The sequence below is a fragment of the Eleutherodactylus coqui genome, chromosome 2 (assembly GCF_035609145.1).
Source record: "Eleutherodactylus coqui strain aEleCoq1 chromosome 2, aEleCoq1.hap1, whole genome shotgun sequence".
Lineage (NCBI taxonomy): Eukaryota > Metazoa > Chordata > Amphibia > Anura > Eleutherodactylidae > Eleutherodactylus > Eleutherodactylus coqui.
In genome coordinates this window covers 38,205,128-38,229,624 of record NC_089838.1, presented here as the reverse complement: position 1 = coordinate 38,229,624, position 24,497 = coordinate 38,205,128, and positions in this window count along the sequence as shown.

Sequence of the window (24,497 nt, the reverse complement as noted above, 5' to 3'; positions counted from 1 at the left end):
GTCCCGCGGCAGCAAGTGGGTCTATACACTTCTGTATGGCCATAATAATGCACTTTGTAATATACATTGTGCATTAATTATGAGCCATACAGAAGTTATAAAAAGTTTTATACTTACCTGCTCCGTTGCTGGCGTCCTCGTTCCCATGGTGCCGACTAATTTTCGCCCTGCGATGGCCAAATTAGCCGCGCTTGCGCAGTCCGGGTCTTCTGCAATCTTCTATGGAGCCGCTCGTGCAGAATGCAGGCTCCGTGTAGCTCCGCCCCGTCACGTGCCGATTCCAGCCAATCAGGAGGCTGGAATCGGCAATGGACCGCACAGAAGAGCTGCGGTCCACGAAGACAGAGGATCCCGGCGGCCATCTTCAGCGGTAAGTATTGAAGTCACCGGAGCGCGGGGATTAAGGTAAGCGCTCCGGTAAGCTTCCTTTACCTCCCTGCATCGGGGTTGTCTCGCGCCGACCGGGGGGGGGGGGGGGGGGGGGGGGTTGAAAAAAAAAAAAAACGTTTCGGCGCAGGACAACCCCTTTAATATGGTCTGATTCATCTTCTCGCACAATCCATTTCCTTGTGGGTTGTAAGCAGTTGTTCTTAATATTGTACACTGATACAGATTGCATAGTTCATAAAAAAGTTGCTATTCAAAGCCTGCTCCTTCATGTTCTCTGGGCATCCATATGGGAGTAAGAAATTTTTCTATACTATATTAGTAGCGGTTTTAGCCGTCAAATCTCTAACTGGGACTGCCAAAGTGATTTTTGTATAATGAGCGATCATGGTCAATATGTAGGTACAACCGGTCCTACTCGGCTCAATCCTAAGGTGATCTAGAGCTATAAGTTCTAGAGGTTGCTTAGTCATTGTTGGATGTAGTGGAGCTTTATAGTCAGGCTTGTTCAATCTTCTTTTCTGCATGTTTCACATTCTAGGCACCACGTTTCTATATCCTGTCTTATTCCTATCCTGTAGAATGTTCTGCAGATAGTACATTTTGTTTTATGCACTCCGAAATGTCCGGACTGATCATGATACACTGTTAGAATAAAGTGTGCATCTCTTCTAGGGATTAGGATCTGGTGTACTCTGTTCCTGTCATATGGTCGATTGTTCCTCCGTATATGGGGCCTCTTTTTACAAATAAACTCTTCCATTGTCTCCACAATTCATGAAATTCAGGATCAGTCTTTCCTCTTTTGATCCTTGAGGGAAGGGTACCATGTACCAGGAATTCATGAATCTCTCCTATTGTTCTGCTATCTGTTTGAACATCGATCTATTGTTTCTCTTCAATGAGTCGATTGTTTGTGGTGTTGGTGGCTCGGATAGTATTTTGTTGGAAATTAGTAGTGCAGAAATAGGGCACAGTGGTGCAGAGATGGATCCATGTGGCTGCAGGAATTCCCCTTTCTGCTCCCCGAATGGAACAGGAAGGCTGCCTGCACACGGGCGGAAATCCCGCGGCGGTATTTCCCGCGGGATTTCCGCCACTGAAAGTTTGCATAGGAGTGCATTACAATACGCACTCCTATGCAGACGGCCGCGGTTTGGCCGCGCGAAATCTTGCACGGCAAACAAACCGCGGCATGTCCTATTTTTGTGTGGGGCACGCACTCACCCGGCTGCCGGCTCCGGTCTGCGCATGCGCCGGCTGCGCCGCAGCCGGCACATGAAAGAGCCGGGGCCGCCAGGCGCGGGTGAGTACGCACTCGTCTCTGCAGGCGCTCGGGTTGGGTCCTGCGGCAAGAATTCTCGCTGCCGGATCCGACTCGCTCGTCTGCAGGCGGCCGAAAGCAGACTCTCTCGGTGCAGTTGTGAAATCGTCCTTACCTAAAATTATATATGTACAGCTGATATAAGCTATACATCTTGTATATAGTCATATCAGCCATGCTGATATAAACTGGGCCAGGTTATACCAGTATGGTCTATATCACTATACACAGGATGTATAGCTTATACCAGCTGTACATATATAATTATATACAGGAGATCTCCAGGTTACACCACCGTGGTCCATATCACTACTTACAGGAGATGTTAATTCCCCTGTATTTAGTGATATGGAGTATGCTGATGTAACTTGGAGATCTCCAGTAAATATTATATATATATATATATGGTATAACTTATATCACTTACTACCGCATGTACTCCTTCTCCACTCTCCAACATTGTCAGTGCACCACCAGCCGGACCAAGCATGAGGCCAGCAGTGCACTGTTAAACTGAAGTTGTGACCAATCAAGGGAAGGGAAAAGCATGCGCCAGTGAGTCTGCAGACTGTAATTGACTGGAGGCTCCCCCGGTAATGGCCGTCCCCACCTTGAGTCCGACCCACAGCCAGTCCACGGGTCTCGGGCCCCCCCTGTTACGGCACTCTGACCCCCCCCCCCCCCCCGAGCGCCTGGTGGGGTGCCCTAAACTTACCGCACCCCACTGTCCCTGCTTACTTGCCTCAACCTTGCTAACCCCAGGCAGACAACTGGACGGCGGTCCCTACCCTGGCTAGGGACCTGGCGACTGCACAAGATGGACCTAACTAACGTGGGACAGAGTACCGACAAGGAAAGACAGATGGAGTGACCAAACAGACAATACTAAGCTTCAGGCAAAGCTGGAAAGGAGGCTGACAAGCAAACTAGGCAACTGACTGAGAACTGCCTTAAATATTGCACCAAATCCTGGTTCTTCCGCTCAGTTTGACCATTAGTCTGCGGGTGGAATGCTGAGGAGAATGAAAGAAAAGTCCCAAGGTTTCTGCAAAAGGCCCGCCAAAACTGCGCCACGAACTGAACCCCCCGAACAGAAACAATGTTCTCAGGGACTCCATGGAGGCGAACAATTTCTTTAACGAAGACCTGAGCAAATTCAATCGCCGAAGGAAGTTTCTCTAACGCCACAAAATGGGCCATCTTCGAGAAACGGTCCACCACCACCAGAACGGTGGTGAACCCCTGTGACTCTGGCAAGTCAGTAATAAAATCTACCGAAAAGTGCGACCAGGGGCGTGACGGCACAGGCAACAGTCTCAGAGGACCCTCCACACGCCGCTGGCGATTCTTGCCGCGAGCGCAGACAGAGCACCCCCTTACGAAGTCACGTATCTGACGAGACATGCCAGGCCACCAGTAGAGCCTGGAGCAGAGATCCAGAGTCCCTTGCACTCCCGGATGACCCGCGAAAGCTTACGAGTGGGACTCTTCAATAACTGTGATGCGTAATGATTCTGGCACAAACCATCTGCCCTCTGGAACCCCTGGGGAGGCATCCTGCTGGGCACTCTGAAGGCGGGGAAAGAGCCCAGAGTCCACCGCCGCAACCACAACCCCAGGTTTCAGGATATTTTCGGGAGGCAGCGACTCACATTCTGGCACCCCAAAGCTCCGTGAGAGAGCATCAGCCTTGACATTCTTAGTCCCGGGGAGATACGTCACTACGAGGTTAAATCTAGAAAAAAACAATGCCCACGTGGCCTGACGTGCGATGAGTCGCTTAGCGTTGGCAAGGTATACTAGGTTCTTGTGATCGGTGTACACCGTGACGGGATGTCTAGCGCCCTCAAGATGGTGATGCCACTCTAAGGACCACTTGATGGCCAATAGCTCTCGATTGCCTACATCGTAATTCCGCTCTGCCGAACTGAACTTCCGTGAGAAAAAGGCACATGGACTGTAGCCAGCCCTCCCGCTAACCACCTGGGACAACACAGAGCCAGCCCCCACCTCAGATGCATCAACCTCCACGAAGAAGGGGCGTAGCGTGTCAGGTTGGACGAGCACCGGGGCGGCCGAGAACGCCCTTTTGAGACGATCGAACGCCCCCAGGGCTTCAGGTGACCATCTTACCAAGTCCGCCCCCTTCCTTGTAAGGTCGGTCAACGGTTGAGCGATGACCAAGTAGTTTTTAATGAACTTGCGATAGAAATTCGCAAAACCTAAGAACCATTGGAGTGCTTTCAGGTTACCTGGTCGGACCCACTGGGAGATAGCTGCCACCTTATCTGACTCCATTTGCACGGAAGTCGGAGAAATTACGTACCCTAGAAAGGACACTTGTTAAGTGCCAAACAGACATTTTTCCTAATTGACAAACAGCTGGTACTCGCGTAACCGGGTTAGTACCAACCTAAGGTGCTGCACATGAGTCCCGGTCAGGAGAATATACCAGGATGTCGTCGACGTAGATGACTAAAAACACCCCCAGGACGTCGTGAAAGACCGCATTCATAAACCCCTGGAAGACCGCAGGGGCATTACAAAGGCCAAATGGCATCACAAGACATTCAAAGTGTCTCAACGGGGTATTAAATGCCGTCTTCCATTCATCCCCCTCGCGGATTAAGATCAAATTATAAGCCCCTCTTAAATCTAGTTTAGAAAACCAGTGGGCTCCCACCACCTGATACAGGAGGTCAGGAATCAGAGGAAGAGAGCACTCGTTCTTGACTGTGATCTGATTCAAGGCCCGATAATCTACACAAGACCTCAATGTCCCATCCTTCTTCTCAACAAAGAAGAGACCCGCCCCAGCAGGGGAACGGGATGGCCTAATATGATGTTTGGCCAGGGACTCCGTAATATAGACCTTGAGAGCTTCGTGCTCCTGCCGGGATAAGTTACAAAAATGGCTCCCTTAGGGATGGGCTTATTTGGAATAAGGTCTATCCCACAATCCCACACTCTGTGGGGAGGCAAGGTCTCTGACAGGCTCTTAGAAAACACATCCCGGAAAGTTAGACAAGTATTCCGGGACGAGCGCGGCATCTACTGCGCAGAGAGGAAGGGGAGCAAGATGGCCCTGGCAGGATGGGCCCCAATGAGTCAGTTCCTGGGTGGTCCAATTGAATTGGGGGTTGTGCAACGACAACCATGGCATCCCTAGTACTATGTCTACCGACATTTTATCCATCACCAGGAATTATAGTTTTTCCGAGTGGAGAATCCCCACCGTGAATTGCAACACTGGGGTCTTCCATCGTACCAGGCCCGTAGCAACAGGGGTAGCATCAATGCTAGTAAAACGAATTGGCGTCTTCAGCGCCACAAATTCAGCCATCAGGGGTCTAACGAAACACAGGCTTATCAGGTTAGCGGCCACTCCGGAATCAATAAACGCCTGCCCTGGTTGAGAAAAATTCCGGAAACTAACCTGACAAGGTACCAGAAGCTTAGGAAGTACCTGAAGTCCTAGACAATCCTCCCTACAATCGCCTAGGACTCTGAGTTTTCCGCCGGTTCCGACTGAGCGCTGAAGCCTCAGGTGGCAGGTGATCACCCGATGTCCAGCTTTCCCGCAGTAGAGGCAGAGCTGATGCAGCAATCGAATCCAGCGTCGCTCTTTGGGGTCCAGCGGGTCCACCTCCATGGGCTCGGGAACCGAGACTGGTAAGGAAGAAAAGGGAACAGGACAACCGACCTCCCTGACTCTATGGGACTGTCTATCTTGCTTCCTAGATCTGAGCCTCCTATCTGCTTTCACCGCTAGCTCCATAGCTTCCTTTAAGGACCCAGGAACGGGATGGGAAATCAACAGGACTTTTACCGCGTTCGAGAGGCCCTGCAGGAAAACGTCTTTCAGAGCGCTATCGTTCCATGCCATCTCACCTGCATAGCGTCTGAAGTTGGAGCAATAATCCTCCACACACAGCGACCCCTGATGTAACGCCAACAACCGAGAAACCGCCAACCCCGCTCGGTCCGGTTCGTCGAAGATACCCCTGAGTTCCTGAAAAAAGGAGTCCACAGACTGCAGGCAGGGGGAACCCTCGGGAATGGAAAAAGCCCATGTCTGGGCAGAGCCCCACAGCAGGGACATTATATGCCCGACCCTCTGGGCCTCCGACCCGGAGGAACGGGGGCGCATCTGAAAAAACAAGCGGCAAGCTTGTTGGAAAGCAAAAAAATTTGTTCCTCTCCCCAGAAAATACCCCGGGAAGAGGGCACTTGGGGTCTGAACCGGTCGAGGCGTCCGGACCCTGCGACAACCCCCGCTGCTCCTGGGCTGCCATACGAGCGGATAAATCCTGGACCACCGGCACCAGGGCTTGCAGCTGGTTCACGAGGGTGCTGATCGCCTCCATAGAAAACAGTTTTGAGGGCCAGTTATTATGTTACGGCACTCTGACCCCCCCCCCCCCCAGCGCCTGGTGGGGTGCCCTAAACTTCCCGCACCCCGCTGTCCCTGCCTACTTGCCTGGACCTGGCTAACCCCAGGCGGACAACTGGACGGCGGTCCCTACCCTGGCTAGGGACCTGGCGACTGCACAAGATGGACCTAACTAACGTGGGACAGAGTACCGACAAGGAAAGGCAGATGGAGTGACCAAACAGAAAATACTAAGCTTCAGGCAAAGCTGGAAAGGAGGCTGACAAGCAAACTAGGGAACTGACTGAGACAACTGCAGACAGGACTGACTAGGAGCTGACAGAACCAATAACTGGCAGTGAGCTCAGGTCACTGCCAGCCTTATGACTACAAAACTCCGCCCAGGGGCGGGGAGTGGGAGGAGCCAACTCCCCCACTCGCGGTACAAGAGAGAGAGAGGAGTGCCCTGACGTCAGAGCTCCAGGACGCCGGAGCCGAGGCTGGGACGGCGCGCGCTGACCGTGGGACCCCGCGCCGCCCTGCACGGTAACACCCCCATTTGCTAAGGCACCGGGTCACAATTGCTATCCCTGCGACCCCAAGTGGTATGCCAGTGTTTCCATATAAATGGGGGTCCACTAGATAGAACTATGTATGGGATGCTATGTAAGTCTCCCTTCAGGCCATATTGATCCAGCAAATAAGTGGGCAAAAGCTGAAAAACAGGCAGCTGCAAGATGCTCTTTGTAGGAGAGCATAGGCAGCTTGCATTCAATATTCAGATGAGGCTAATGCAGGCAAAAAGAGGCACGAGAGGAGCTCCAGGGCTACATGCTTGAGATGGCTGAAAAAAAAGAAGTTGTTTAATAAACAATTTTAGTATGCAGAGGGGAAGAAGCGGTGCATATATCATTGCTAAGCGCAAAATTGAATTCCTTTTATGATGCTTCTAAGGTCAGCGATTGGCGAATTGATGACAGATACAGGTGCAATGCTTGATATTTTCAAGGATTTTTTATGGAGCTCTGTATCAATCCTGGTTGCAGATGTCCAACACCCAAATCTAAACTTACTTAAAATGTCCACAGAAGATAGGAATTTTCTTGATGCCCTTTGTCTTTGGAGGAGTTACAGGAAGATGCAGCTTCCTTAGCAAATAATATTATGGATCCCGGCCTTGATTGGTCAAAAGCTGAACTATATAAAACCTTTTGGGTAAATATTGTTACCTGAACTTTTGGAGGTCTTCTATGAGGCCTTGGAAAGGGGTAATATACCAGACTCGATGCAGGAAGTAGTAGTTGTGGGTATTCTGAAACCAGAGAAAGTCGCTGTGGACCGGACCTCCCTACTAACTGAAGTTCCCGAGCGACTCTCCATAATCAATGGGATCTACGCTGCAGCTTACCTGCCCCACAATAGACATCCCCCTGATCGGCATGTGCCAGGACCTCTGTGCGTGGTGCTGGGCTGGAGGGAGTGGCAGGTTGTGTTACTCTGCTGGCTCCTGCAGTGCTTCTGGCAGCCCACCAGTGGACTAAACCTTTCCGTGGAGACAAGCTGTGGATCCTTTACCCCCCAGATCACCATATTCCCTGGAGGGTGCCAACTCCAGGTCAGATCGGGCTGTGGCTCTGCCCTTTAGGTGTTCCCCACGCTGCTGCAACTGGAGGTGGGACTTATAACAGGACTGCAAAGGGCAACTAAGATCCCTCTACATAGTGTGTAGGCTGGTGTGTGTCCATACTGATTCCACCCCCCTCGTAGGAAGCCTCCAGGTCACATTTATTCCCTGCACTTAGGATTTGGCTCAGAGCCACAATTACCTGCTGCAGTGGAGTCTATCTCTATGGAACCAAATAACCTACCTTCTATAAAATAACTGACCCCCAGAGCCTATCTGGACCTTCCTTAATGACATTATACCTCTTAAAAACAGAGAACAGGAAACCAAAATATTTACACAGATAAATATATAAGAGAAAAATTAAAAGAGGACTTTATGACCTCTACCAGCGAGACATCTAGGATGGTTGCATATTAACAAACTTCCTAAGTGATAATACTAACATTATTGGAGGTTCAGGCGTGCAGAACCCTGTACAATAGCAGAACCTGTGCACTACAGGACGTTATCCTACAACTCCACGTAACTAAACTGTTTTGATCCCTTTGATACTGATTTTGTGGTGCGACATGGATGGCGTGTATATCGACACTAAAATATAAGAGAGAGGCTTGCTAACTGTCTTGCGTGCACTACTGGAGCAATTCCACTAGAGACTGCCAGAACATCAATATGGAATCTGAAATTCTCGTCAATTATAAATCTCAGCTAGGCTGGTACATATACTGCAGTCTTTGTGAGCTGAAGTTACAATTAGAGATGAGCGAACGTACTCGGTAAGGGCGATTTCGCAATCGAGCACCACGATTTTCGAGTACTTCACTACTCGGGTGAAAAGTACTCGGGTGTGCTGTGGGGAACAGGGGGGGGCCGGCTCTCTCTCCCTTCTCCCCCCCACTCTCCGCTGCAACCCCCCGCTCACCCACAGCACACCCGAGTACTTTTCACCCGAGTAGTGAAGTACTCGAAAATCGTGGTGCTCGATTGCGAAATCGCCCTTACCGAGTACGTTCGCTCATCTCTAGTTACAATACTTATCTGGTTACAACAATAAAACACACACGTTTCTTCTAATAATGGGAAGCACACCCCTCCATTACTTAAAGACGAGATGAGCGAGCACTAGAGATGATCGAACGTGTCCGTTACGGACACTTACGCACCCGGACACCGGCTTTCCCGAACACTTCAGTGTTCGGGCGTAAATGTTCGGGGGCCGCCGGGGGTCGCCGTGGCAGCGCGGGCGGCAGCAGCGGGGAACAGGGGGGAGCCCTCTCTCTCTCCCTCTCCCCCCCACTCCCCGCCGCACCCCCCCGCGCTGCCACGGCGACCGCCGAACATTTTTCGCCCGAACACGGAAGTACTCGCAAAGTTCGGTGTTCGGGCGAAAAGGGGCGGGGCCGAACATGTTCGATCATCTCTAGCGAGCACCAAAATGCTCGGGTGCTCGTTACTCGGGATGAAATTTTCGCGATGCTTGAGGGTTCGTTTCGAGTAACGAACCCCATTGAAGTCAATGGGCGACTCGAGCATTTTTGTATATCGACGATGCTCGCTAAGGTTTCCATTTGTGAAAATCTGGGCAATTCAAGAAAGTGATGGGAACGACACAGCAACGGATAGGGCAGGCAAGGGGCTACATGTTGGGCTGCATCTCAAGTTCCCAGGTCCCACTATTAAGCCACAATAGCGGCAAGAGTGCCCCCCCTCCCAACAACTTTTACTTCTGAAAAGCCCTCATTAGCAATGCATACCTTAGCTAAGCATCACACTACCTCCAACAAAGCACAATCACTGCCTGCATGACACTCCGCTGCCACTTCTCCTGGGTTACATGCTGCCCAACCCCCATCCCCTGCACGACGCAGTGTCCACAGCGCACACCAAACTGTCCCTGCGCAGCCTTCAGCTGCACTCATGCCACACCACCCTCATGTCTATTTATAAGTGTGTCTGCCATGAGGAGGAACCGCAGGCACACACTGCAGAGGGTTGGCACGGCTAGGCAGCGACCCTCTTTAAAAGGGGCGGGGCGATAGCCCACAATGCTGTACAGAAGCAATGAGAAATATAATCCTGTGCCACCGCCATCAGGAGCTGCACACGTGGCCATAGCAATGGGGAACCTATGTGCCACACACTATTCATTCTGTCAAGGTGTCTGCATGCCCCAGTCAGACCGCGGTTTTTTATAAATTGTCACAGGCAGGTACAACTTCGCAATGGGAATTCCGTGTGCACCCACCGGCTGTACATAAATGTATCCCATTGCAGTGCCCATCACAGCTGAGGTAATGTCCGATTAAATGCAGGTGGGCTTCGGCCCACACTGCATGCCTCAGTCAGACTGGGGTTCTTTAGAAGTGGACACATGCAGTTACAACTCCCTGTGGACCGACAGCATGGGTGGGTGCCAGGAAGCCACCGGCGGTACATAAATGTATCCCATTGCAGTGCCCATCACAGCTGAGGTAACGTCCGATTAAATGCAGGTGGGCTTCGGCCCACACTGCATGCCCCAGTCAGACTGGGGTTCTTTAGAAGTGGACACATGCAGTTACAACTCCCTGTGGACCCACAGCATGGGTGGCTTCCTGTGGACCCACCGGCGGTACATAAATATATCCCATTGCAGTGCCCAGCACAGCTGATGTAACGTCAGCTTTAATGCAGGTGGGCAAAAAAATTAATTGGATTACACTGTAGGCGAGGGCCCCAAAAAATTGGTGTACCAACAGTACTAATGTACGTCAGAAAAATTGCCCATGCCCAACCAAGAGGGCAGGTGAAACAGATTAATCGCTTTGGTTAATGTGGCTTAATTTGTAACTAGGCCTGTAGGCAGCCCAGTTAAAATAAAAATTGGTTCAGGTGCAAGTTTCAACGCTTTAATGAGCATTGAAACGTGTAAAAATGGTTTACAAAAATTATATGACCGAGCCGTTCGGCGTGATTACGTCAGGTTTCAGGAGGAGGAGCAGGAGGAGGAGGATGAATATTATACACAGATTGATGAAGCTAAAAGGTCCACGTTTTTGATGGTGATAGAGAACAATGCTTCCATCCGCGGGTGCAGCCTACGTATTGTTTAGGTATCGCTGCTGTCCGCTGGTGGAGAAGAGAAGTCTGGGGAAATCCAGGCTTTGTTCATCTTGATGAGTGCCTGTCGGCACTGTCGGTTGACAGGCGGGTACGCTTATCTGTGATGATTTCCCCCAGCCGCACTAAACACCCTCTCTGACAAGACGCTAGCCGCAGGACAAGCAAGCACCTCCAGGGCATACAGCGCGAGTTCAGGCCACGTGTCCAGCTTCGACACCCAGTAGTTGTAGGGGGCAGAGGCGTCACGGAGAACGGTCGTGCGATCGGCTACGTACTCCCTCGCCATCCTTTTACAGTGCTCCCGCCGACTCAGCCTTGACTGGGGAGCGGTGACACAGTCTTGCTGGGGAGCCAGAAAGCTGTCAAAGGCCTTAGAGAGTGTTCCCCTGCCTGTGCTGTACATGCTGCCTGATCTCTGTGCCTCCCCTGCTACTTGGCCCTCGGAACTGCGCCTTCGGCCACTAGCGCTGTCGGATGGGAATTTTACCATCAGTTTGTCCGCCAGGGTCCTGTGGTATAGCATCACTCTCGAACCCCTTTCCTCTTCGGGTATGAGAGTGGAAAGGTTCTCCTTATACCGTGGGTCGAGCAGTGTGTACACCCAGTAATCTGTAGGCCAGAATGCGTGTAACGCGAGGGTCACGAGAAAGGCATCCTAACATGAAGTCAGCCATGTGTGCCAGGGTACCCGTACGCAACACATGGCTGTCCTCACTAGGAAGATCACTTTCAGGATCCTCCTCCTCCTCAGGCCATACACGCTGAAAGGATGACAGGCAAGCAGCATGGGTACCCTCAGCAGTGGGCCAAACTGTCTCTTCCCCCTCCTCCTCATCCTCCTCATGCTCCTCCTCCTCCTCAACGCGCTGAGATATAGACAGGAGGGTGCTCTGACTATCCAGCGACATACTGTCTTCCCCCGGCTCTTTTTCTGAGCGCAAAGTGTCTGCCTTTATGCTTTGCAGGGAACTTCTCAAGAGGCATAGCAGAGGAATGGTGACGCTAATGATTGCAGCATCGCCGCTCACCATCTGGGTAGACTCCTCAAAGTTTCCAAGGACCTGGCAGATGTCTGCCAACCAGGCCCACTCTTCTGTAAAGAATTGAGGAGGCTAACTCTCACTGCGCTGCCCATGTTGGAGTTGGTATTCCACTATAGCTCTACGCTGCTCATAGAGCCTGGCCAACATGTGGAGCGTAGAGTTCCACCGTGTGGGCACGTTGCACAGCAGTCGGTGCACTGGCAGATTAGTGTGGCTGCTGAGGCTGCAGAGCCGCCACCAGGTTACGGCCGTTGTCACACACGACCATGCCTGGTTGGAGGCTCAGCGGCGCAAGCCAGCGGTCGGTCTGCTCTGTCAGACCCTGCAGCAGTTCGTGGGCCATGTGCCTCTTCTCTCCTAAGCTGAGTAGTTTCAGCACGGCCTGCTGACGCTTGCCCACCGCTGTGCTGCCACGACGCGCGACACCGACTGCTGGCGACGTGCTGCTGCTGACATATCTTGATTGCGAGACAGAGGTTGCGTAGGAGGAGGAGGATGAGGAGGAGGAAGGTGGTTGAGGGGAGGAAGTATACACCACTACAGATACCACCACCGAGCTGGGGCCCGCAATTCTGGGGGTGGGTAGGACGTGAGCGGTCCCAGGCTCTGACTCTGTCCCAGCCTCCACTAAATTCACCCAATGTGCCGTCAGGGAGATATAGTGGCCCCTCCCGCCTGTGCTTGTCCATGTGTCCGTTTTTAAGTGGACCTTGGCAGTAACCGCGTTGGTGAGGGCGCGTACAATGTTGCGGCAGATGTGGTCGTGCAGGGCTGGGACAGCACATTGGGAAAAGTAGTGGCGACTGGGAATCGAGTAGCGCGGGGCCGCCGACGCCATCATACCTTTGAAAGCCTCCGTTTCCACAACCCTATACGGCAGCATCTCCAGGCTGATAAATTTGGCTATGTGCACGTTTAACGCTTGAGCGTGCGGGTGCGTGGCGGCGTACTTGCGCTTGCGCTCCAACACTTGCGCTAGCGACGGCTGGACGGTGCGCTGAGAGACATTGGTGGATGGGGCCGAGCACAGCGGAGGTGAGGGTGTGGGTGCAGGCCAGGAGACGGTAGTGCCTGTGTCCTGAGAGGGGGGTTGGATCTCAGTGGCAGGTTGGGGCACAGGGGGAGAGGCAGTGGTGCAAACCGGAGGCGGTGAACGGCCTTCGTCCCACCTTGTGGGGTGCTTGGCCATCATATGTCTGCGCATTCTGGTGGTGGGGAGGCTGGTGGTGGTGGCTCCCCGGCTGATCTTGGCGTGACAAAGGTTGCACACCACTGTTCGTCGGTCGTCTGCACTCTCAGTGAAAAACTGCCAGACCTTTGAGCACCTCGGCCTCTGCAGGGTGGCATGGCGCGAGGGGGCGCTTTGGGAAACAGTTGGTGGATTATTCGGTCTGGCCCTGCCTCTACCCCTGGCAACCACACTGCCTCTTCCAACCTGCCCTGCTGCTGCACTTGCCTCCCCCTCTGAAGACCTGTCCTCAGTAGGCGTAGCAAACCAGGTGGGGTCAGTCACCTCATCGTCCTGCTGCTCTTCCTCCGAATCCTCTGTGCGCTCCTCCCTCGGACTTACTCCAATTACTACTACCTCACTGATAGACAACTGTGTCTCATCGTCATCGTCCTCCTCACCCACTGAAAGGTCTTGAGACAGTTGCCGGAAGTCCCCAGCCTCATCCCCCGGACCCCGGGAACTTTCCAAAGGTTGGGCATCGGTCACAACAAACTCCTCCAGTGGGAGAGGATTCGGAACCATTGCTGCCCATTCTGGGCAGGGGCCCGAGAACAGTTCCTGGGAGTCTGCCTGCTCCTCAGAATGTGTCATTGTAATGGAGTGAGGAGGCTGGGAGGAAGGAGGAGCAGCAGCCAGAGGATTCAGAGTTGCAGCAGTGGACGGCGCAGAATTCTGGGTGGTCGATAGATTGCTGGATGCACTTTCTGCCATCCACGACAGGACCTGCTCACACTGCTCATTTTCTAATAAAGGTCTACCGCGTGGACCCATTAATTGTGAGATGAATGTGGGGACGCCAGAAACGTGCCTCTCTCCTAATCCCGCAGCAGTCGGCTGCGATACACCTGGATCAGGAGCTCGGCCTGTGCCCACACCCTGACTTGGGCCTCCGCCTCCTCGCCCGCGTCCACGTCCTCTAGGCCTACCCCTACCCCTCAGCATGAAATATTACCAGTAGTGCAGAAACAGAACGCTGTAATTAAATGTGCCGCTTATTCGCCTGTGGTTGGAGGCTGACTTCCCTTACGGAACGCACAGCAGAGCCAGGAAACAATTTTGCGCACGCCTTTAGTGAGGCGTAGGTGCGTATGACTGAGCTAGTGGAATTCACAGCGCAGAAGCAGTCACGTGGCCAAAGGCCAGTAGTAGGCCTTAAGTATTTTGCTTCTATTTTTTTTAAATGCTGAGCTGATACAGCAGACAGACACTGTAGGCAGCGTATAATATTATGTATAGTCTTTCCCTCTGGCGGGATGACGGCGATCATGTAACAGAGACAGCAGATCCAGGAAACAATTTTGCGCAAGCCTGCTGTAACGCTTAGCTGCGTATTAATTAGGACTACTACCCCCAGCAGATAGATACTGTAGGCAGCGTATAATATTATGTATACTGTTTCCCTCTGGCGGTATGACGGCGCTGATGTAACAGAGACAGCAGATCCAGGAAACAATTTTGTGCAAGCCTGCTGTAACGCTTAGCTGCTTATTAATTAGGACTACTACCCCCAGCAGACACGCAGTAAACTGAAGACGGTCACAGGCAGCCCAAATATAGTATTTTTCCCTAATTTTTTGGAAAAAGCCCACTGCCTATATAGCCTGAATATCTCTTTCCCTGCCTCACCAGTACTGGCCCTATACTTTGTACAATGACTGCAGACTGCGGACGCAATGCTTTGCACGTCCGATATACAAAAAAAAAATTGTGCAACACTGCTAAAAGCAGCCTCAACAGTACTGCACATGGTCAGATGTGGCCCTAAGAAGGACCGTTGGGGTTCTTGAAGCCTAAAATAACTCCTAACGCTCTCCCTATAGCAGCTCCGGCACCAGCAGCACTTTCCCTGATCTCTGTCAGAATGCATCTGTGGCGAGCCGCGGGAGGGGCCGATTTATATACTCGGGTGACACCTGATCTCGCCAGCCACTCACTGCAGGGGGGTGGTATAGGGCTTGAACGTTGCAGGGGGAAGTTGTAATGCCTTCCCTGTCTTTCTATTAGCCAGAAAAGCGCTCTAACGTCTCAGAGATTAAAGTGAAAGTAACCCGAACATCGCGTGGTACTTGTTACGAGTAACGAGCATCTCGAACACGCTAATACTCGAACGAGTATCAAGCTCGGACGAGTACATTCGCTCATCTCTATTAAAGACCTTTTTTTTTAATTCTTTCTTGGGGGCTGTGATACAATTTTCTTGTCTACCTCCTTCATGAAACAAAACCAATCCATCTGACACAAACCAAAAGTAAAAAAAGTCAAACTATCTTTAAAACCCGTACAGGAGCCTTCACAACCAAACCAGGAATAGTATTTTTCACAGAGCCTTATTCAAGAAAATGATTTTACTTCTCCCTAATTATCTCCAAACCAGAGTCCTCCTCACCCACCAGGCTACTTCAGTGGCACATAAGGTTTCATGACACTTAATGCCAATGTTCAATAGAAGACTGGAGGTGCTTCATACTTCAACCAACTCCACGTTATCTCTTTTTACCAAAAAAATGACACAATTGCCCCAAAAATGAAAATAATTATTTTTTCCTTCTGCTTTGCTTAGATTCATTCAAAAACTGTGGAGTCAAAATATGCAGTACACCGCTAGATAAATTTGTTACAGGGTCTAGTTTTTAAAATGTGGTCATTTGTGGGTGTTCTCTATCGCTCAAGAGCTCTACAAGTGTGCTATGGGGCCCAAAACACCTTCAAGCTAAATTTCTGTACTGAAAGCCACCGGCTGCTCCTTTTATTTTGAGCTCCGTTGTGCATACAGATGTAAGATTACGTTTGCAACAGGTATGTTTCTGAACACGGGACAAACAGGGTTATCATTTTCATGTGCATTCTAGAAAACAAATAGGTTTTTAAAATAACATATTTGCAAAAATATGAAATTTTAATTTTTCTCCTCTAAAATGCATTAACTCATGACACCCCTCAGAGAATATAGTAAGGGGTGTAGTTTTTTTAATGAGGTCATTTGTGGGGGTATCTACGAGGGGGTGCTGATAAGTCTTTGGCTTTGTCTCCTTTTTTTGTTTCAATGGTAACAATTAGAGATGAGCGAGCACCAAAATGCTCGGGTGCTCGTTACTCGAGACGAATTTTTCGCGATGCTCGAGGGTTCGTTTCGAGTAACGAACCCCATTGAAGTCAATGGGCGACTCGAGCACTTTTGTATATCGCCGATGCTCGCTAAGGTTTTCATTTGTGAAAATCGGGGCAATTCAAGAAAGTGATGGGAACGGCACAGCAACGGATAGGGCAGGCGAGGGGCTACATGTTGGGCTGCATCTCAAGTTCCCAGGTCCCACTATTAAGCCACAATAGCAGCAAGAGTGCCCCCCCCTCCCAACAACTTTTACATCTGAAAAGCCCTCATTAGCAATGCATACCTTAGCTAAGCACCACACTACCTCCAACAAAGCACAATCACTGCCTGCATGACACTCTGCTGCCACTTCTCCTGGGTTACATGCTGCCCAACCCCCCCCCCCCCGCACGACCCAGTGTCCACAGCGCACACCAAAGTGTCCCTGCGCAGCCTTCAGCTGCACTCATGCCACACCACCCTCATGTCTATTTAGAAGTGCGTCTGCCATGAAGTGGAACCGCAGGCACACACTGCAGAGGGTTGGCACGGCTAGGCAGCGACCCTCTTTAAAAGGGGCGGGGCGATAGCCCACAATGCTGTACAGAAGCAATGAGAAATCCAATCCTGTGCCACCTCCATCTGGAGCTGCACACGTGGTCATAGCAATGGGGAACCTATGTGCCACACACTATTCATTCTGTCAAGGTGTCTGCATGCCCCAGTCAGACCGCGTTTTTTTATATATAGTCACAGGCAGGTACAACTCCGCAATGGGAATTCCGTGTGCACCCACAGCATGGGTGGCTCCCTGGAACCCACCGGCAGTACATAAATATATCCCATTGCAGTGCCCATCACAGCTGATGTAATGTCGTGCTTAATGCAGGTAGGCTTCGGCCCACACTGCATGCCCCAGTCAGACTGGGGTTCTTTAGAAGTGGAAACAGATGCATTTACAACTCCCTGTGGACCCACAGCATGGGTGGGTGCCAGGAACCCACCGGCGGTACATAAAAATATCCCATTGCATTGCCCATCACAGCTGAGGTAGTATTGTCATGTTTAATGCAGGTGGGCTTCGGCCCACACTGCATGCCCCAGTCAGACTGGGGTTCTTTAGAAGTGGAAACAGATGCATTTACAACTCCCTGTGGACCCACAGCATGGGTGGCTCCCTGGAACCCACCGGCGGTACATAAATATATCCCATTGCATTGCCCATCACAGCTGATGTTATGTCAGCTGTAATGCAGGTGGGCCAAAAATTTATTGGATTACACTGTAGGCGAGGGCCCACAAAAATTGGTGTACCAACAGTACTAATGTACCTGAGAAAAATTGCCCATGCCCAACCGAGAGGGCAGGTGAAACCCATTAATGGCTTTGGTTAATGTGGCTTAATTGGTAACTAGGCCTGGAGGCAGCCCAGTTAAAATAAAAATTGGTTGGGGTGAAAGTTTCAACGCTTTAATGAGCATTGAAACGTATAAAAATTGTTTAGAAAAATTATATGACTGAGCCTTGTGGGCCTAAGAAAAATTGCACGTTCGGCGTGATTACGTGAGGTTTCAGGAGGAGGAGCAGGAGGAGGAGGATGAATATTATACACAGATTGATGAAGCAAAAAGGTCCCCGTTTTGGATGGTGATAGAGAACGATGCTTCCATCCCCGGGTACAGCCTACGTATTGTTTAGGTATCGCTGCTGTCCGCTGGTGGAGAAGAGAAGTCTGGGGAAATCCAGGCTTTGTTCATCCTGATGAGTGTAAGCCTGTCGGCACTGTCGGTTGACAGGTGTGTACGCTTATCCGTGATGATTCCCCCAGCCACACTAAACACACTCTCTGACAAGACGCTAGCCGCAGGACAAGCAAGCACCTCCAGGGCATACAGCGCGAGTTCAGGCCACGTGTCCAGCTTCGACACCCAGTAGTTGTCGGGGGCAGAGGCGTCACCGAGGACGGTCGTGCGATCGGCTACGTACTCCCTCACCATCCTTTTACAGTGCTCCCGCCAACTCAGCCTTGACTGGGGACCGGTGACACAGTCTTGCTGGGGAGCCATAAAGCTGTCAAAGGCATTAGAGAGTGTTCCCCTGGCTGCGCTGTACATGCTGCCTGATCTCTGCGCCTCCCCTGCTACCTGGGCCGCGGAAATGCGCCTTCGGCCACTAGCGCTGTCGGATGGGAAGTTTACCATCAGTTTGTCCATCAGCGCCCTGTGGTATAGCATCATTCTCAAACCCCTTTCCTCTTCGGGAATGAGAGTGCAAAGGCTCTCCTTATACCGTGGATCGAGCAGTGTGTACACCCAGTAATCCGTTGTGGCCAGAATGCGTGTAACGCGAGGGTCACGAGAAAGGCATCCTAACATGAAGTCAGCCATGTGTGCCAGGGTACCTGTACGCAACACATGGCTGTCCTCACTAGGAAGATCACTTTCAGGATCCTCCTCCTCCTCAGGCCATACACTCTGAAAGGATGACAGGCAAGCTGCATCTGTACCCTCAGCAGTGGGCCAAGCTGTCTCTTCCCCCTCCTCCTCATGCTCCTCCCCCTCCTCCTCCTCCTCTGGCCATACACGCTGAATGGATGACAGGCAAGCAGCATCTGTCCCCTCAGCAGTGGGCCAAGCTGTCTCTTCCCCCTCCTCCTCATGCTCCTCCCCCTCCTCCTCAACGCGCTGAGATATAGACATGAGGTTGCTCTGACTATCCAGGGACATACTGTCTTCCCCCGCCTCCGTTTCTGATTCCAAAGCGTCTGCCTTCATGCTTTGCAGGGAACTTCTCAAGAGGCATAGCAGAGGAATGGTGACGCTAATGATTGCAGCATCCCCGCTCACCATCTGGGTAGACTCCTCAAATTTTCCAAGGACCTGGCAGATGGCTGCCAACCAGGCCCACTCTTCTGTAAATAATTGAGGAGGCTGACTCCCACTGCGCCGCGCAAGTTGGAGTTGGTATTCCACTATAGCTCTACGCTGCTCATAGAGTCTGGCCAACTAGAGATGAGCGAACATGTCCGTTACGGACACATCCGCACCCGGACACCGGCTTTGCCGAACACTGCAGTGTTCGCGCGTAAGTGTCCGGGTGCCGCCGGGGGGCGGGGAGATGCGCGGCGGCGCGGGCGGCAGTAGCGGGGAACAGGGGGGAGCCCTCTCTCTCTCCCTCTCCCCCCCACTCCCCGCCGCACCCCCCCGCGCTGCCACGGCGGCCCCCGAACTTTTTCGCCCGAACACTGAAGTGTTCGCAAAGTTCGGTGTTCGGGCGAAAAAGGGGCGGAGCCGAACGTGTTCGCTCATCTCTATGGCCAACATGTGGAGCATAGAGTTCCACTGTGTGGGCACGTCGCACAGCAGTCAGTGCACTGGCAGATTAAACCGATGTTGCAGGGTCCGCAGGGTGGCAGCGTGCATGTGGGATTTGCGGAAATGTGCGCAGAGCTGGCGCACCTTTCCGAGCAGGTATGACAAGTGGGGGTAGCTTTTCAGAAAGCGCTGAACCACCAAATTAAATCCATGGGCCAGGCATGGCACGTGCGTGAGGCTGCCGAGCTGCAGAGCCGCCACCAGGTTACGGCCGTTGTCACACACGACCATGCCCGGTTGGAGGCTCAGCGGCGCAAGCCAGCGGTTGGTCTGCTCTGTCAGACCCTGCAGCAGTTCGTGGGCCGTGTGGCTCTTCTCTCCTAAGCTGAGTAGTTTCAGCACGGCCTGCTGACGCTTGCCCACCGCTGTGCTGCCACGCCGCGTGACACCGACTGCTGGCGACGTGCTGCTGCTGACACATCTTGATTGCGAGACAGAGGTTGCGTAGGAGGAGGGTGGTTTAGTGGAGGAAGCATACACCCCCGCAGATACCACCACCGAGCTGGGGCACGCAATTCGGGGGGTGGGTAGGACGTGAGCGGTCCCAGGCTCTGACTCTGCCCCAGCCTCCACTAAATTCACCCAATGTGCCGTCAGGGAGATATAGTGGCCCTGCCCGCCTGTGCTTGTCCACGTGTCCGTTGTTAAGTGGACCTTGGCTGTAACCGCGTTGGTGAGGGCGCGTACAATGTTGCGGGAGACGTGGTCATGCAGGCCTGGGACGGCACATCGGGAAAAGTAGTGGCGACTGGGAACCGAGTAGCGTGGGGCCGCCGCCGCCATCATGCTTTTGAAAGCCTCCGTTTCCACAAGCCTATACGGCAGCATCTCTAGGCTGATCAATTTTGCAATGTGCACGTTTAACGCTTGAGTGTGCGGGTGCGTGGCGTCGTACTTGCGCTCAAACTGTGGCGCTAGCGACGTCTGGACGCTACGCTGAGAGACATTGCTGGATGGGGCCAAGGACAGCGGAGGTGAGGGTGTGGGTGCAGACCAGGAGACGGTACTGCCTGTGTCCTCAGAGGGGGGTTGGATCTCAGTGGCAGGTTGGGGCACAGGGGGAGAGGCAGTGGTGCAAACCGGAGGCGGTGAACGGGCATCGTCCCACCTTGTGGGGTGCTTGGCCATCATATGCCTGCGCATTCTGGTGGTGGTGCCTCCCCAGCTGATCTTGGCGCGACAAAGGTTGCACACCACTGTTCGTCGGTCGTCAGGCGTCTGTGAAAAACTGCCACACCGTAGAGCACCTTGACCTCTGCAGGGTGGCATGGCGCGAGGGGGCGCTTTGGGAACCAGTTGGTGGATTATTCGGTCTGGCCCTGCCTCTACCCCTGGCCACCGCACTGGCTCGGCCTGTGCCCACACCCTGACTTGGGCCTCCGCGTCCTCGCCCGCGTCCACGTCCTATAGGCCTACCCCTACTCCTCAGCAGGGTGTATTAGCAGTAGTGCAGAAACAGAACGCTGTAATTAAATGTGCTTATTGGCCTGTGGTTGGAGGCTGACTTCGTTTACGGAACCCCAGGAAATAATTTGGCGCACGCCTGCTGTAACACTTAGCTGGCTGCGTATTTATTTGGAGAACTACTACCCCCAGCAGACACGGACCCAGAACACTGAGCACAGTGACAGGCAGGCCAAATAGATTTTTTTTCAATATTTTTTTTCAAAAGGACCACTGCGTATATTCAATCTATAATATATGTCTTCTGGCCCTGCCTACACAATTCTGTCCCTGATGTGTGTGTCACGGAACTGCAGTGTTGCACTGTTATTAACTGCAACAGACCGGTGATTTCAGAGCCAGGAAATAATTTGGCGCAAGCCTGCTGTAACACTTAGCTGGCTGCGTATTTATTTGGAGAACTACTACCCCCAGCAGAAACGGACCCAGAACACTGAGCACAGTGACAGGCAGGCCAAATAGATTTTTTTTCAATATTTTTTTCAAAAGGACCACTGCGTATATTCAATCTATAATATATGTCTTCTGGCCCTGCCTACACAATTCTATCCCTGGAGTATTACTGCAGGGCGCAATGCTCTGCACGGCCGATATACCAAAAAAAAAAAAAAAAAGTGCAACACTGCTAAAAGCAGCCTCCACAGTACTGCACATGGTTAGATGTGGCCCTAAGAAGGACCGTTGGGGTTCTTGAAGCCTACAATAACTCCTAACGCTCTCCCTGCCTCCACACTTCTGTCCCTGGACTATTACTGCAGGGCGCAATGCTCTGCACGGCCGATATACCAAAAAAAAAAAAAAAAGTGCAACACTGCTAAAAGCAGCCTCCACACTACTGCACACGGTTAGATGTGGCGCTAAGAAGGACCGTTGGGGTTCTTGAAGCCTACACTAACTCCTAACACTCTCCCTATAGCAGCTCTGGCACCAACAGCACTGTCCCTCAGCTATCTCACAACGCATCTGAGGCGAGCCGCGGGAGGGGCCGATTTTTATACTCGGGTGACACCTGATCTGCCCAGCCACTCACTGCAGGGGGGTGGTATAGGGCTTGAACGTCGCAGGGGGAAGTTGTAATGCCTTCCCTGTCTTTCAATTGGCCAGAAAAGCGCGCTAACGTCTCAGAGATGAAAGTGAAAGTAACCCGAACATAGCGTGGTACTCGTTACGAGTAACGAGCATCCCGAACACGCTAATACTCGAACGAGTATCAAGCTCGGACGAGTACGTTCGCTCATCTCTAGTAACAATGCTACATCACATGAAAGCCTTTTGTGTCTAATATAGGTTTTCAAAATTTTGTGTTTGTAGCTTATAACAGCGATCTAGGCACGTGGGAAAACAAAATGGCGGAGTCTAAGACGATATTCACAGCAAATGAGAACAGAGGAGTGAAAAAATTCTTGTTTCTGCAAGGAAATTCCGCGAAGGATATTCATAGTGATATGTCGCAGACATTGGGGGATCAATGTCCTTCATATTCTACAGTAAGGGACTGGGTTGCCAAATTTAAAATGGGCCACTTCAGCACCAATGATAAGGAACGTCCTGGACGACCGAGAGAGTTTGTTGTTCCGGAGATCGTCAATGCTGTGCACAACCTCATACTGGAGAGTCGGCGAATTTCAGCTAAGAGAATAGCAGACATCATGGGGATTTCTCGTAAATGTGTTTGTGTCATTATCCATGAAAATTTGAACATGAAGAAGCTATCTGCAAAGTGGGTCCCCAAATGTTTGGCAACAGATCAGAAAAGCATGCGAGTGGAAACGCTGACAAATGGTCCTGGAAGTTTTCAGACTGATAAGGACTTCCTAGATCAACTGGTCACTATGGATGAGACCTGGATTTATTTGTATGACCCTGAAACCAAGAAGCAGTCAAAAGAGTGGAGGCACAGTGGTTCTCCTCGCCCAAAGAAGTTCAGAGTGCAAAAATAAGCCACTAAGGTGATGGCATCTGTGTTCTGGGATAAGGAGGGCGTGCTGCTAGTGGACTACTTTCAAAATGGCTCCACCATCAATGCAAGGTATATCATTAAACTTTTGGACCAATTGAAGGCAGCTCTAAAGGCCAAAAGGCGTGGCAAGCTGTCCAAAGGAATCTTGTTCCTGCAAGACAACGCCTCTGCTCACACTGCAAAAGCAACCACAGCAAAACTGGTGGAGCTAGGCTTCCAGCTGGTTAACCATCCACCTTATTCACCAGATCTAGCTCCCTCCGACTATCATCTGTTTCCAAACCTGAAGAAACCCCTCAAGGGTTCCAAATTTCACACCATTTCTGATGCCATGGCTGCTACAGATGACTGGTTTGAGGTACAACCGAAATCCTTCTTTTTGCAAGGCTAACAGAACTTGGATTACCGATGTAAAAAGTGTGTTGACATCAGTGGAGAGTATGTGGAATAAATGTAAAGTTTCATCTTTCTATCTTGTTTCTTTCTGGGTAAAGCCAAAGACTTATCAGCAGCCTTTTGTATAATTCTGACACCTATGAGCCTTTGAAATCTTGACTTGGTGTAGGAAAACAAAGTGCTCCTCAAAATGTTGATAATTAATGTTAAATTTGTACGTCTCCTAAATGGTTAAAAAAAACCTAACGTTTTTCAAATATGCACCCAGAATAAAGTAAATAGATCGAAATATATATCATATCCAAAATTTGTACTGTATGTTTGCACTTATTTGAGATATTGCAGTTGAAAATGTGAAAAAATGAAAATTCCCAAAATTCCCAATTTTGGCACTTTTAACAAAAATACACAAATTCCACCAGCCTATTTTTACCAACTAAGTGAAGTACAATATTTGGCAAAAAAACAATGTCAGAATCACTTGGATATGCAAAACCTTTATGGAGTTATTTTCTGTTAAAGTGACACGTCAGATTTCCAAAATTCGGCTTCGTCATTAAGGCGCAAACAGGCTTCGCCACTAAGGGGTTAAGCTCGTGTCATGGAATGTGACAGGCCTTAACATGCCAATCAAAAGAAAGAAGGTCCTTACCCATTTGAAACACATTCAACCCAATGTTATTTACCTACAGTTAACACACTGGAGACTTAACTCGGGGGCCTCTTTAAAGGCCTACTGATTAGACACCTGCTACCCTGCTAACTATCCATCTAAATCTCAAAGGGGAGTTATTTTTTGTAAATGCCTACCATATACCAAAGAAGAAGAGGGTAGATATCTATTGCTAAAAGTACACATATATGGTAAACACTGTCCTCCACTTATACACTTCAAATCAATCGAATACAAACTGTTTTGCAAAACTCACCTCTTGGTTACTTCAAAGACAAGGTTCAAACCTGATCATAGGAGGAGACTTTAACACTACTATTCACCCAACCTTACATAGGTCTTCAAAAAGCTCTACTTTTACCCAGACCTCTAGAGATTTGCTTCACTTTATGGAGACATTATCAGTTTGTGACCCTTGGTATGCAATTAACACTACCTCAAAAGATTAACATT